The sequence below is a fragment of the Bidens hawaiensis genome, unplaced genomic scaffold (assembly GCF_021521415.1).
Source record: "Bidens hawaiensis isolate Kalapana, Puna unplaced genomic scaffold, B.hawaiensis_p1.1 tig00010855_1, whole genome shotgun sequence".
Taxonomy (NCBI): domain Eukaryota; kingdom Viridiplantae; phylum Streptophyta; class Magnoliopsida; order Asterales; family Asteraceae; genus Bidens; species Bidens hawaiensis.
The window spans coordinates 196,397-209,956 of record NW_027491838.1 but is presented as its reverse complement, the minus strand read 5'-3'; positions in this window follow the sequence as shown (position 1 = coordinate 209,956).

Sequence of the window (13,560 nt, the reverse complement as noted above, 5' to 3'; positions counted from 1 at the left end):
ATATGTTCATCCCAATTTGACTCCGACATCAACCTGACAGTCAAAGCCTGCATATCTGAAGAAACACTAAGTGAACCCTGGACAGATTATAGATAATCTGGGGGTTAAGTAATGTTTCCCACGAGGATGAGGTCTAGCAGAGAGTTGTTCTTCAGGGGACCTGCAAAACAGACACCGTAAGCTCGTCACTGAGAAGGGGGGGGGGGGGTTCCTCCTTGTGACCACCCTCCGGCGTGAGAATCAGACTAGATTGCTCTGAATATAAGTGTATATTAAGAGATTGCTAGATAAGATTGAGATCTCAGATGATGTCCTTACCATTCCAAGGTGTTGGAGTATTTATAGCCGAAGGTAGGTTTCCTAGAAGGTACAGCCGGCTGAATAGTATTCCTGTTCTACCAACAGTGGACTACGCACAGGCCATGCTGGTTGGTGGATAGGCTACGGCCAACAGTAACAAGGTCGGCTGTATACTGTTCCTTTACTGCCGGCTACGCACTGTTCCACCAACTGTAGGCTGCGCACGTCCCATCGTAAGGGTTGGTGAGTAGGCAGCGGCTAATAGTGACAAACAGTACTAGAGGGTGCTCCTCCTCGTATTGTTGTCGGTGAGCTGTCACCCTGTGATTGGTTCATGGGCTGCTCTGGTCAAATTGTCTGTTCCGCCCATACCTTAGTAGGTATAGTACGAAAGACCTTCCAGAAGCATACGGACTGGCTCATTTAGGCGGGAGTATTCCCGCCTTGCTCATTCCTTCATGTGACTACTGAAGTAGCGAATGCCTTGTGCGTGTAGCCTTGCTGTTAGTGCGGGTAGCCTTCCCTGATGGCTTGTATCCGCAGCTGCGGGAACAGGCGGGGTACTTCACCATTGGGAGGCTTTCCCTGCGGGTACAGCTGGCGTACTGCGCGTAAGGTTCTCTGAGCATGGTGGGTCCTGCTGGAGCAGTTGGTCATTGCGCAGACGTCCCTATTCAAGGTGAGTCTTGCGGGTCCAACTGGGCTCTGCTGGGACCTACCTCTTCAAGTCCCCCCAGTCCAATGTTCTTCTCATGAATTATTAATAAGTGAGGTGAACTTTTGGACTTAGCAAGGGGTTTTTGAAAAGGGTTTAGTTTTTAGGTTTTCCGTGGTGATTCTTCCCGCGGTTTTCCTGATGTCACGCAGAAATTCCCGACTTTTCTGCTTGATCTTTGGGTGTGAAGCGGGTAGGTTTGTAACCTCCTCGTACGTCAGGAGCGTTGAGTCCCATTTGTGTGGATTCTCCATGGGGTTTTGGTAGTTTTCAACATACTGATCAATTATGCTAAAACCATCAATCCCACCATGGAGTTTCGAACAATATAGTTCTCGACGTTCCCGTCATGCGGGGATGTTATTCCCGTTTCCGCAAGCATGGCCCAGAAGATCCTTCTTGGTTTGAATTCCCTGCAGAGTGCTAAGTATGTGAAGGGTTTTGCCTTGACACTGTACCCGCACTTGTCTTACGGTTACTTTACTTCCAAGGTATTCCTGGCGTCAATTCCCTGCGGATGCTAAGTATGTGAAGGTTTTGCCTTAACACTGTACCCGCATCCGTCTTACGGTTACTTGGTTGCCAAGGTAAGGGGTATTTTCCCGCTTACTTTTGAATCTTTTTGAATTTTGAATTTTGAAATTCGAAGAGTTGGTGGAAGGATAAGAACAGTCCAAACCTCTGAAACGTCGTGCGACGGTTTCTTCTGACTGTGTCAGGACGTGCAGGAAGTTATGGTGACGTGACAGTACATGGTCATTCCAGACGCTTTTTTAGGCGCGTGGGCGCGATTTTTCTGGCGCGTGGCCGCGAAATTAATGGTATGCGTCCTGTCAATAGCTGTTGCCAGCTTGCTTTTTGCCACGTGTCATAGTTTCATTGCACCTTCGTTTTCTCTCTCTTCCGCATTAATTTCATCGCATTAATTGCGATTAGTATATAAAGGGGGGGGGGGGGGAGGGTTCTTTGTAATCCACACTTTCACTCTTCTCTTCATCTTTTTTGCGATTTCCGGCGAATACTCACCTTTTCAGGCAAGCATTCTCCCGAAATCGTTTTCTTCTTCTTTTACAAGATGTCTCGTGATCTCGAATCTACAGCTGATGACAAGAGTACTGCTGGCGGGTGCCAGTGTGCTCTGCCTGGCGATCTGTATCGGTACGTCGTCAGGAAGTTCATGCTCGAGTCTCTCGAGCCTGAGTTTCCTGAACCCCACCAGACGGTGTACGATGCCCCAGAGGCAAGATCGGGGTTTATGCTGCATTCTTTGTTTATGGGAATCTTAGGTTCCCATTGACAAAGTTTGTTTACCGTGTCCTTGAGAGGCACGGTGTTCATTTGACCGAGTTGCACCCTATGGCGATCGCCAAGATTCGCCACTTCGAATGGGTGTGCCGGATTTTGGGCATTGAGCCCTATGTTGACCGCCTGATGACCTTCTACATTTGGAGGTGCATCCAGGGGTGGTACACGTTGATAACCCGGATTAAGGGTTTGAGGATTTGCGCAACCGAGCGCAGTCTTCGCGCGTGGAAGAGGGAGTTCTTCTTCATATCCGCTCGCGCCATCCCCCTTGCCATGAAGTTTAAGAACGGGCAAGCTCTTCCCAGCCTTCACGCCTCCAACTACGAGGAGGCGGAATGGTTTTCGAGGATTTCCCGGGTCCAATCTCCGGTTTACCGGTTTGCGGAGTCCGGGATGGTGATGTTGGGGATGAGCCGGGTGTGGAAGGCGGCGGATGCGCAAAAGGTTCCGATCGTCCTCGAATACGGTTCGAACTCTGTTCCTTACGGTATGCTTTGTTTCTTTTTGTTGATTCTGAATTTCTTCTAACTTTTTTCCTGTTTATTTCAGAGGGGAACGACCTGCAGTCGCTCCTGAACCCGCGGGAGGCTGACGGTCCCGCTCGGATGGGTACTCGTGCTCTAGACGAGAACGAGTTGCCCATCCTAGAACAAACTGCGGATCGGTTCGTGGAGGTCTACCCGCTAGGCCACGAGATCCTGAGCGCCAGGCGGCCAGGTAAGGCGCTCTTCAACCCTCGACCCCTCAATGTTGAAACCTCTGCTGGAATTCCTCTAATCGTATGTTCTGATGAGGAATCCGCAGATGGTCCTCCGTTGGTGCGGAAGAAGAAGGCTGCCGGCGGGAAGGGAAAGGAGGTGGCCTCCACTGCCGATCCGGCGCCTCGGTCTGATTCGGAGACCGAGAGCGAAGAGGTGGCGGGGAATCCCGGTGGTGATAAGACCACCGCTTCGGAGGCTGCGACTGTCACCTCCGGAGAGCCCAAGAAGACGACGGTAACCGGCGCAAAGAGGCCGGCTCCATCGGGTTCGTCCCCGCCTCTCCGTACATTTAGGCTCAAGAAAACCCGTAAGTACAAACTTCTTGTCTTTTAACTTCATAGCTTAATATCATTTAACACTTATCTTCTTTACGCAGGCGTGGATGTTGACGCATTCCAGGGTGGAGCGCAGAGGAGTACCTCCCCGCCAATGACGGTAGGCTTGGTCAGCCTACCTGAGGCGTCGACCCAGGCGCCTGCGCCTGCTTCCGCTGGTTCAGTTGCTCACTCCTTTGAGCCGACTGTTCCAGCTGAGATGACGTCACCGCCGGCTGTGAGTGCGATTTTTACAGCATCTTTCACCGAGCCGGCGGTTACTATTACTGCGGGTTCCGCGGCGGCGACTGCGGCGGCTGCTACCATGCCCCCGTCATCGACGGCCGATCCATCAGGTACGCATGGTGCTTCACGCCAATCTCTGCCACCTTCCCATCTGCCTGACCTCTTGGATGGATTTCCCTTGGGTTCAGGTGATGGGTTCGGCGGCTATCGGCCTGTTATTGACCCTACAGGTGCGTAGGGTTCTTTTGGCCCTTTTCATATATCTTTTTTTTTTTTATCATCTTTTCCTAACTGCTTTATGTTTTTTGCAGTGTCGGATTCCAATGAAGTGTATGTTCCACGATGGAACATTCGCCGAGGAACAACCCTTCGCACCCCTGTGGAGTGCGTGGAATGGGCTCGTCACGCTGCTCCCAGTGGTGCGTTGGGGGAAGCCATGGCTAGCTACCAGGAGGGTAGGCTAACCAATGAGCTTCGGGTTCTCCTGGCCCGGATGCAGCCGCGCGTCGAGCTGCTTTGTCGTGAAAACGACAAGTTAAAAGCAGCTCGCCTTAAAGAAGTGGCTTAGGCGCGGGCTGTCCGGGAGGAGAACCAAAGGCTTTCCGCAGTGGCTGCGGAAAAGGAGAAGGCCTTCAAGGCCCTCGAGGTTGAAGTTTAGGCTCGACTCGAGGCCCGTTCCAAGGCTGCCTAAGCTGTTAATGAACAGCTTCGGCTGGCTAAGGAAACTGCGAGGAACGCAACCGAGAGGGCCACCAAGGCTGAAGCCGTTGCTGAGCCTCTACGCGTGGAGAATGAAGAGCTTAAAGCCAAATTAGAGGCTCTCCAGCAGGCTCATGATGCCTTGGCGATGGAAGACGCCAAAAAGCTCCAGGAGATCTTGGACCAGAGGGGGGTGCTTGACCATACTGAGCGGAAGTTAAAGGGCGTCGAAGAGGCTGCTGCAAAGGAAGTGTTGCTTGCCAACCTCAACAAGAGTGAAGCCGAACGCGCCCGTAACGAAACTCAAGCTGCCCTCCAAGAAGCTCTGGTTTCCAAGGAATGGCTTCTTCGAGAAGCGTTGTCTCAGGTAAGCTTTCATGTCTTTACGCTTTTCTTTGTAAATAGAAAGGGGTTCTGATACTTGTATATTTTCTTGTAGGTTGTGCATCGGGTCTTCTCAGAGACGTCTTATGACGATGCTATGAGCGCAGCCCTCAACGCTTCTCATGAGGATGGGGAAAAGGCCGGTTTTCTGCTTGGTCTAGGGTTCGTTGAGAAAGGCATCCCGCCTTCCAACTTCCCTTTGTACAATGTTGATACTGAAGCTGTTTACGACCAAGCAGTGAATCAGTATGCCGCCTTCCCGCATCCGGTGGTGGAGAAGGTGAACGAAGTCGCTGCTGCTGATGATGGGCTTGCTATCCTTAGAGCTTTCCTTGAACCACCACGCTCTACTGATGGAGCGGGTCCAAGTGGAAGTGGTCCTGAAGCTTGATTCTGAAGATTCCTTTCCACCACTAGCGTAGATTTTTGCTTTTGTATAGCTCTTTGTAATATTTGAACTTTGATGAAATAAAGATTGTGTTTGTTCTTTGCCTTGTTTATTTTACGCATGTTTTGTTCTAACTTAGCAATTTCTTTAGTACTTAGATGAGTTAACTTTTTAACGTGGTAAATTATAAGTTTGTTTCGCTTCCTCTTTCATGATTGTGCGGGTATGACCGTCACTTACACTTAGTAGGATGGCTTAACTTTACTTATATCTGACCTGCGTGGAAGTTTTCCTCATCTTTTCCTTTGAAATTTTTTAAGTGTTCAGAATAAGTTAACCTTTGAACGTGGTAGATGATAGGTTGAAGTTTTGCTTCCTTGTTCGTGATTGTGCGGGTAAGACCGTCACTTGCACTTACAAGGATGGCTAAACTTTACTTACATCTGACCTGCGTGTAGGTTTTCCTTAAAACTTTAAGATTTTTAGCGTTGTGTTTATGCGGGTTTTGCCGCCTTCCACACGTAACGACTTACTTCTTCCCCCATTTATGCGGTGAATACCGGCATAATAGTGTGGGAAGTTCATAAGTATAAAGGTAAGGCTATCAACACATTGTGAAAGGAGAATCATTTCCATTAGAAGTGGCTCTAGGCCTTTTCTTTACAAGTTTGGAATTGATCTACATATAACATTTGCGTAATTGAGCTCCATTCCATGTTCTTGGGATGGGAGTGCCATCGAGCCTTTCGAGCCGGTATGCGCCCTTTCCCAGGACTTCTTTGATGATGTATGGCCCTTCCCAGACCGGGGCCAACTTTCCTGGGCGTTCTTGGTTCGAAGCCTCGTTGTTACGCAGTATGTAGTCTCCTACTTTGAAGTTGCAGAGTTTTACCCGCGTGTTGTAGTACTTTTGCATTTGTCGCTTGTAGTTCTCTTCACGCACTGCGGCTAAGTCTCTGCGTTCCTCGGTTAGCATAAGGTCTAACCGTCTTTCCGCATCATTGTCTTCTGGCTGAATCAAAAGACCCTTGGTGAGGGTAAACCAATTTCGACCGGGACCATGGCTTCAGTGCCATAAGTGAGACTGAACGGGGTTTCTCCCGTACTGGCCTTCTTTAGCGTTCTGTTTGCCCAAAGGACGTGCGGAAGCTCGTCCACCCAGCCGGATCTGTGTTCCAAGAGTCTTCTCTTTATGCCTTCGACGATGCTCTTGTTTGCTCTTTCCACCTCACCATTACCTTGCGGGTGTGCCACTGAGGTAAAGGTGTGGGTGATCTGAAGTTCTTTCAGCCACTGTTGTAGCTTCTTGTCAGCAAAGTTGGTGCCGTTATCGCTCACCAAATTCTGTGGAAGTCCAAAACGACAAATAATAAATTCCCAAATAAATTTTTTGATATGTTTCGCGGTTGTTTGGGCTAATGGTTTTGCTTCTATCCACTTGGTGAAGTAGTCGATGGCTACCACTAGGAACTGAACATTTCCTGCTGCTGTAGGAAATGGGCCTGTCACATCGATGGCCCACTTCTGAAATGGCCATGAAGAGGTGCCTGGAACAAGTTCATTCTTCGGGCGGTGCGTGTTGGGTGCGTAGAGCTGGCAAGACCTACATTTTCTGATGTATGCCAGAGCATCCGTATGCATCCCTGGCCAGAAGTATCCCGCATTGTTTAGCTTAGCTACAACAGCGCGGGGACCTGCGTGTATTCCACAGTTGCCTTCGTGTACTTCCCTTATGAGGTAGTCAGCATCTTGGTTGTCCACGCATCTCAAAAGTGGGCCAAGAAAGTTACGCCTGTAAAAGAATGTCATCGATGAGTTGATAATTCAGTGCTTTACAGCGTAGTTTTCTTGCCTGTGCTTTTGACTCTGGCAGTGTACCTGTCGCAAGGTATGTTATTATTGGTGTCATCCACGTTTCCGTGCCGGTTTGGATGACACAAATTTCCTTATGCGGGACCGAAGGTGTCTCGAGGAGTTCAATGCGGATATCCTTTCCTAAGTGGGTGAAGGCTAATGATGCAAGCTTGCTTAACGCATCCGCAGATTTGTTTTCACTTCGCTTGACGTGTATTACTTTGCAGTCGTTGAAATCGCGCATAAGGGATTTTGCTTGTGCGAGGTACAGGGCCATTGTGTCGTTCACGGCCGTGTACGTCCCGTTAATTTGATTGGCTACTAACATGGAATCCACGTGGGCTTCCAAGTTTTTCACTCCCATCTTACGCGCAATTCTCAGCCCAGCCAAGAATGCCTCATACTCGGCTTCGTTATTCGTACTTGGAAAATCCAGTCGAATAGCGTAAGTGTATTCTTGGCCTGCTGGGTTGGTTAGTTTTAGCCCTGCGCCTGAACCCTCGTTACTGGCTGCTCCATCAGTGTAGAGTCGCCAGACATCATTGATGTCTTGTGCTGGAGAGGGTTGAGCCTCTTCCTGGCACTCTTTTTCCCGCGATGCAGGCACTTCTGCAATAAAGTCGGCCAGAACCTGGCCCTTTATGGCTGGTCTTGGCTTATACTTTATCGCGTATTCCCCCAACTCAATTGCCCATTTGGCTAGGCGTCCCGATAACTCGGGTTTGCCTAGAACGTTTGCAAGTTTGAAGTTAGAGAGAATGGTGATTGGGTGACCCTGGAAATATCGTCTTAACCTGCGTGAAGCGTGTATAAGTGCCAAGACTAATTTTTCGAGGGTAGAGTACCGGGTTTCTACGTCTGTTAGGATACGGCTGACATAATAGATTGGCATCTGGATGCCTTTTCGCTCTACTAGCAGGACTGCCCCGGTTGCTCTATCTGTTGCGGAAAGGTATAGGATTAACTCCTCTCCCGCTTTTGGTGCTGTGAGCGTTGGGAGTTCGATCAAGCGTGACCGAATATCCTGAAAAGCTGCTTCCGCTTCTGGTGTCCAGCGGAAGTGCGTTTTCTTTAAACAGTTTCTTAACGTTGACACGAAGGGAAACGACTTATCCGCGTGGTTTGCCAAAAAGCGATTAAGTGCCACTAGTCGTCCATTCAGTGTCTGCGCCTGTTTGATGGTAGTAGGTGATTCCATTTTGATAATGGCTTCGACCTTTTCGGGGTTCGCTCTGAAGCCATCTTTAGTGACGATGACCCCCAAGAACTTCCCTTCTTCCATTCCAAAGGCACACTTGCTCGGGTTGAGCTTCATGTTTATCTTCCTGAGCGTGTTGAAAGTTTCTTCGATGTCTTTCAACATCGCTTCTGGGTCAGGGCTTTTGATGACCAAGTCATCCATGTAGACTTCCAAGTTCCTCCCAATTTGGGAATGAAACTCTTTGTCCATCAGGCGTTGGTATGTGGACCCGGCATTCTTAAGTCCGAATGGCATCATTTGATAACAAAATGTGCCATCGGGCGTCCGAAAAGCGGTTTTGTCCTGATCATCAACAGCCATGTGGATTTGATGGTACCCCTTATACGCGTCCAGGAAGCATTTAAGGCGGAACGGTGCCAACGAATCCACCTTAAGATCAATTTCAGGTAACGGATAACAATCTTTGGGGCATGCTTTGTTCAAATCCTTGAAATCTATGCACATGCGCCATTGTTTGTCATTCTTCGGTACCATAACGGGATTTGCAACCCAAGTTTGATATCTACTAACGCGTACGATGCCTGCGTCAAGGAGTTCCTTGACTTGGGTTCTACACGCGTTAGTTTGTTCTGGCCCCATTACTCTGCGCTTTTGTACGATCGGCGTAACAGCCGGATCGCATTTGAGCTTATGCTCTGCCTTACTTCGGGGTACACCAGTCATGTCAGCTGGTGTCCACGCGAAGATGTCAGCGTTTTTTTGTAACGAACGCTTGAGTAAGGTGCGTGTGGGATCAACAATTGTTGGGCCAATGGTGACGGCCTGGTCAGGGTACTTGCCGTTGAAGGCCCATCTTTCTGGTTCGGTGATGGTTGGTTTAGCCATCTTTGGTTTGGGTTTAGATGAGACAGATGCGATGCATACCTGGGGAATGCCGGTGATCATCGCTACACCCTCAGCTGTTGGCCATCCCATCATGCCGTGGACTGAGGATACCACGGCGTTGAATCTTGCCATCCCGTCTCTCCCGAAGAGTATGTCGTATGTGTGGTGTGGCTTCCTCATCACGACAAAGTCCACATCTTCTGTGCGGGAGTGTTTCCCATCCGTTAGAGTGACGGGGAAAGATAGGATACCCAGGGGTTGTTTGTGCTGCCATCAAACCCTTCCATCGAGGCGCAGATCGTTTCCAGGCGTTCCTTGTCTTCGTCATCTAGCTTGTCGAAGAACTGCCTGTACATCACCGTTGATGAGGCGCCGTTGTCAGCAAGAGTGCGAGAAGTGATGTAATGCCCCAGCTGGCTTTTGATGACGATAGGGCCTTCTTTGCTGGGTCCTCCTGGCACTCGCGGGAAGCGCACTTCAGCTTCCTTCCACGCACATGGTTCTGTCGTTCGCCTTTTTCTTCCTCTGATCTTACCATGAACCATGTTGATGCTGATGTCAACGGGCTTTCGTCCGTTGCCTCGGTACCGGTTGTCGTTCCTTCCTCCCTTCTTGATTGATGCTACCAGGTGTGCCAGTCTTCCATCCTTGACGAATGCTTCAATAATATCCTTCAAGGATGTACACTCTTCCGTACTGTGACCTTTTGTCCCGTGGAAGTCACAGGATTTACTCTGATCCGCATTAGGTCGCTGCCGGATCATTGGAGCTTTTGGCCATGGTAGCTTTTCAGTGGCAAATATCTCCGTGACGCTTTTGGTGAGTGGCGTCCACCGGTGCTTTTGGCTTGAAGGGTGTGTGTGATTTCTTCCGCCAACAAGAGGGTGAGAGCTGGATGAGGTGTCAAAGTTTACCCTTGACTGCCAGATACCTAGCTTCCTCTTTTTGTTCTGCCGGGCGATCCGAACATTGTTCTCTCTTGTCCTCTGCGTGTAGAGGTGTGTACTCTGGGGAAGATCCCTTCCCAGTTGCTTCTCCGTCTCGGCAAAGCGCTTTGCCGCCGTCATGATGGCATCCCATGTTGATGGCATGCCATCCTTACCCGTCAATGTGCGGATAAGCTCTGGGTATTCGGCGCCTTGGATGAAAGCGGCGCGAACAAGATCTTCACTTATGTTGCCGAGACTTAGCTTTTTGGAGTTGAAGCGGGTGATGAAGTCTAGTAAAGATTCATCCTCCTCTCTCACGCAGTTGAGGATCGTCCACTGTTCTTCAGTATATTTCCTCTGTTGGCTGAAGTGCTGGCTGAACTTGTTCTGAAAGTCCGCCCAGTCATATATGTGGTGGACCGGTAAACGATCGAACCATGCCCTGGCCGCTCCAACCAGAGTCATCTGGAACATATAACACCACGTGGGTTCCGTCCAGTTACTGACGGTTGCCCCCGCAATGAATCTGTTCAAGTGGTCGTCTGGGTCGGATAGACCATCATAAGTGCCAATGTTGGACATTTGTTTGGCACTTCTCAGGGCGATTGCTTCCGCAATGTCCCTTGCAAACTTTGACTTTCCTGCATTTGTAGCAGTTGGCCTAAAGGTTTTGGAGAAGTCACGCGGGTTTCTCTCCGCATTCGTGGGTTTAAAAGCTTCCCCAAAATTCCTTTTCGGCTGGAAGTCCGTTTCCTTACGCTTCCCTTTCGCCTTATGGCGAGGGTTTGCGTCGGTATCGGATTCTTCCCTCTCGTCGTCTGAGTACTCGCACTCGCTGTTCATATTGAGATGTTGGCGAGTACTGCCGAATTCGTCAGCCTGTTGAACTGAACGCAAGCGTTCATCCAATTCAGCTTGGAACTCTCTCTGACGTGCTTCGGCCCACGCCTTCACTTGATCTAGTGTTTGGCAAGGGACCCTCGTTCGTTTTTCCAACTGGGCATCGGTGAACCCTAGTGGAATATTTACTGCACTTGCCCCGGCTTGGGTAGTCGGGGTAGTGTTCGTAAGATTTGTATAACCGCCGGTGTTCCCCCCAGTTGCTGGGGTTGTGGTTACCGGGGTTTCTTGGTCGGTTACTGGCCTTAGGACCGGAGTAACGTTAACCATTTCTTCAGAAATTTTGAAAAAACTAAATTAGTTCTAGCTTTTATGCACGGATGGCGCCAATGAAGAAACACTAAGTGAACCCTGGACAGATTATAGATAATCTGGGGGTTAAGTAATGTTTCCCACGAGGATGAGGTCTAGCAGAGAGTTGTTCTTCAGGGGACCTGCAAAACAGACACCGTAAGCTCGTCACTGAGAAGGGGGGGTTCCTCCTTGTGACCACCCTCCGGCGTGAGAATCAGACTAGATTGCTCTGAATATAAGTGTATATTAAGAGATTGCTAGATAAGATTGAGATCTCAGATGATGTCCTTACCATTCCAAGGTGTTGGAGTATTTATAGCCGAAGGTAGGTTTCCTAGAAGGTACAGCCGGCTGAATAGTATTCCTGTTCTACCAACAGTGGACTACGCACAGGCCATGCTGGTTGGTGGATAGGCTACGGCCAACAGTAACAAGGTCGGCTGTATACTGTTCCTTTACTGCCGGCTACGCACTGTTCCACCAACTGTAGGCTGCGCACGTCCCATCGTAAGGGTTGGTGAGTAGGCAGCGGCTAATAGTGACAAACAGTACTAGAGGGTGCTCCTCCTCGTATTGTTGTCGGTGAGCTGTCACCCTGTGATTGGTTCATGGGCTGCTCTGGTCAAATTGTCTGTTCCGCCCATACCTTAGTAGGTATAGTACGAAAGACCTTCCAGAAGCATACGGACTGGCTCATTTAGGCGGGAGTATTCCCGCCTTGCTCATTCCTTCATGTGACTACTGAAGTAGCGAATGCCTTGTGCGTGTAGCCTTGCTGTTAGTGCGGGTAGCCTTCCCTGATGGCTTGTATCCGCAGCTGCGGGAACAGGCGGGGTACTTCACCATTGGGAGGCTTTCCCTGCGGGTACAGCTGGCGTACTGCGCGTAAGGTTCTCTGAGCATGGTGGGTCCTGCTGGAGCACTTGGTCATTGCGCAGACGTCCCTATTCAAGGTGAGTCTTGCGGGTCCAACTGGGCTCTGCTGGGACCTACCTCTTCAATATCACACATTCAAAAAATGCATATCATGATAAATTGCATAAAGGATCAGAATCAGCTGATTTTAATTCAAAATCATTAACAATAAAATACAAAGGATAAATTTTATCGAAAAATAATTTGGTTCATACAGAGACACCTAGTTTAAGTCTGACATCACATCTGGCGAGCAGCGAGACCACAACCACCTTCGATTCTAGACCTCATTTGTCTCATCACCATACCATATGTAGATCTATTAACCACCATCACTGCTTCTAGGGTTTCAGTCTCTTAAGATAAGGGAATGGACAGAGGGTCGGCGGCCGGAACATAACTCCACCAACACTACACCGCCTAATAGCGCTCCTGAATCGAACCGCTACCACTACAACACCGTCAAATGGACAGAAATTTGAATCCACCCCCTACCAGACAACCGCAACCACCACACCACCGCCACCTTGGGTTTCTAGATCGAACCCGGCAACAGCAGGTGACAACAACGGTTATTGGTGGAGGAAAGAAACAAGTAGAAAACAACGTCCATGACAATCAAGAATCTACCATCGCCAAGTAGAGAGAGAGAGAGAGAGAGAGAGAGAGAGAGAGAGGGGAATTGAAGTAAATCTAGAGAGGAAGAGCATTTTTACGTCTCCAAACCAAAAATTACATTAAATCACACTTTATTTTCTCTATTTATTTCAATTAAATAATCCTTTTTATACCTTTTCTATTTCCTTCACTCATAACCACTTTTAAAATATATTAAAAAATTATAGGGGATGAACAGTAACTTTTCAAATATACAGAAAAATCACTACTTTTTCTAAAATATAAAAACACTTCACTCACAACACCAGGAAATCACTTTCTAAATTATAAAAACACCCCTCACATAATATAAGAGGTTGGATGAGAATGCTCTAACAAATGTCCAAATGTATAGGACATGAGAGAGAGAGAGAGAGAGAGGAAGTGGATAATTGCCAACAAAAAAATGCATAATATGACGTAAGCAATGTACAAACATTTGAAACCCAGGCTACAACTCCTAATGCAGAAAGTTACCGAAAAATGTAATATTATAAATAAGCCCTTGCTGGGGTGAGTCGCGACGCCTTAATAGTCAGTTTTTTGGGTTTCTTTTGTTTTTATTTTTTTATTAAATTTTATAATTATTTAATGATTATTAATTGTTTATTGGATTAAATTTTGTGTTTATTGGATTAATTAAATTTTATAATTAAATGGTTATTTATGTTGACTCATCGTTACAAAGTCTGAGACCGACAATGCTTAGGTTTTACCAAATTCGTTGTTTACTTCTAATATTGTAATGAACGTAACCACAACCGAACGAATTCATGTAGACTCACCGCCCAGACCGGCAACACTCAAGTTTTA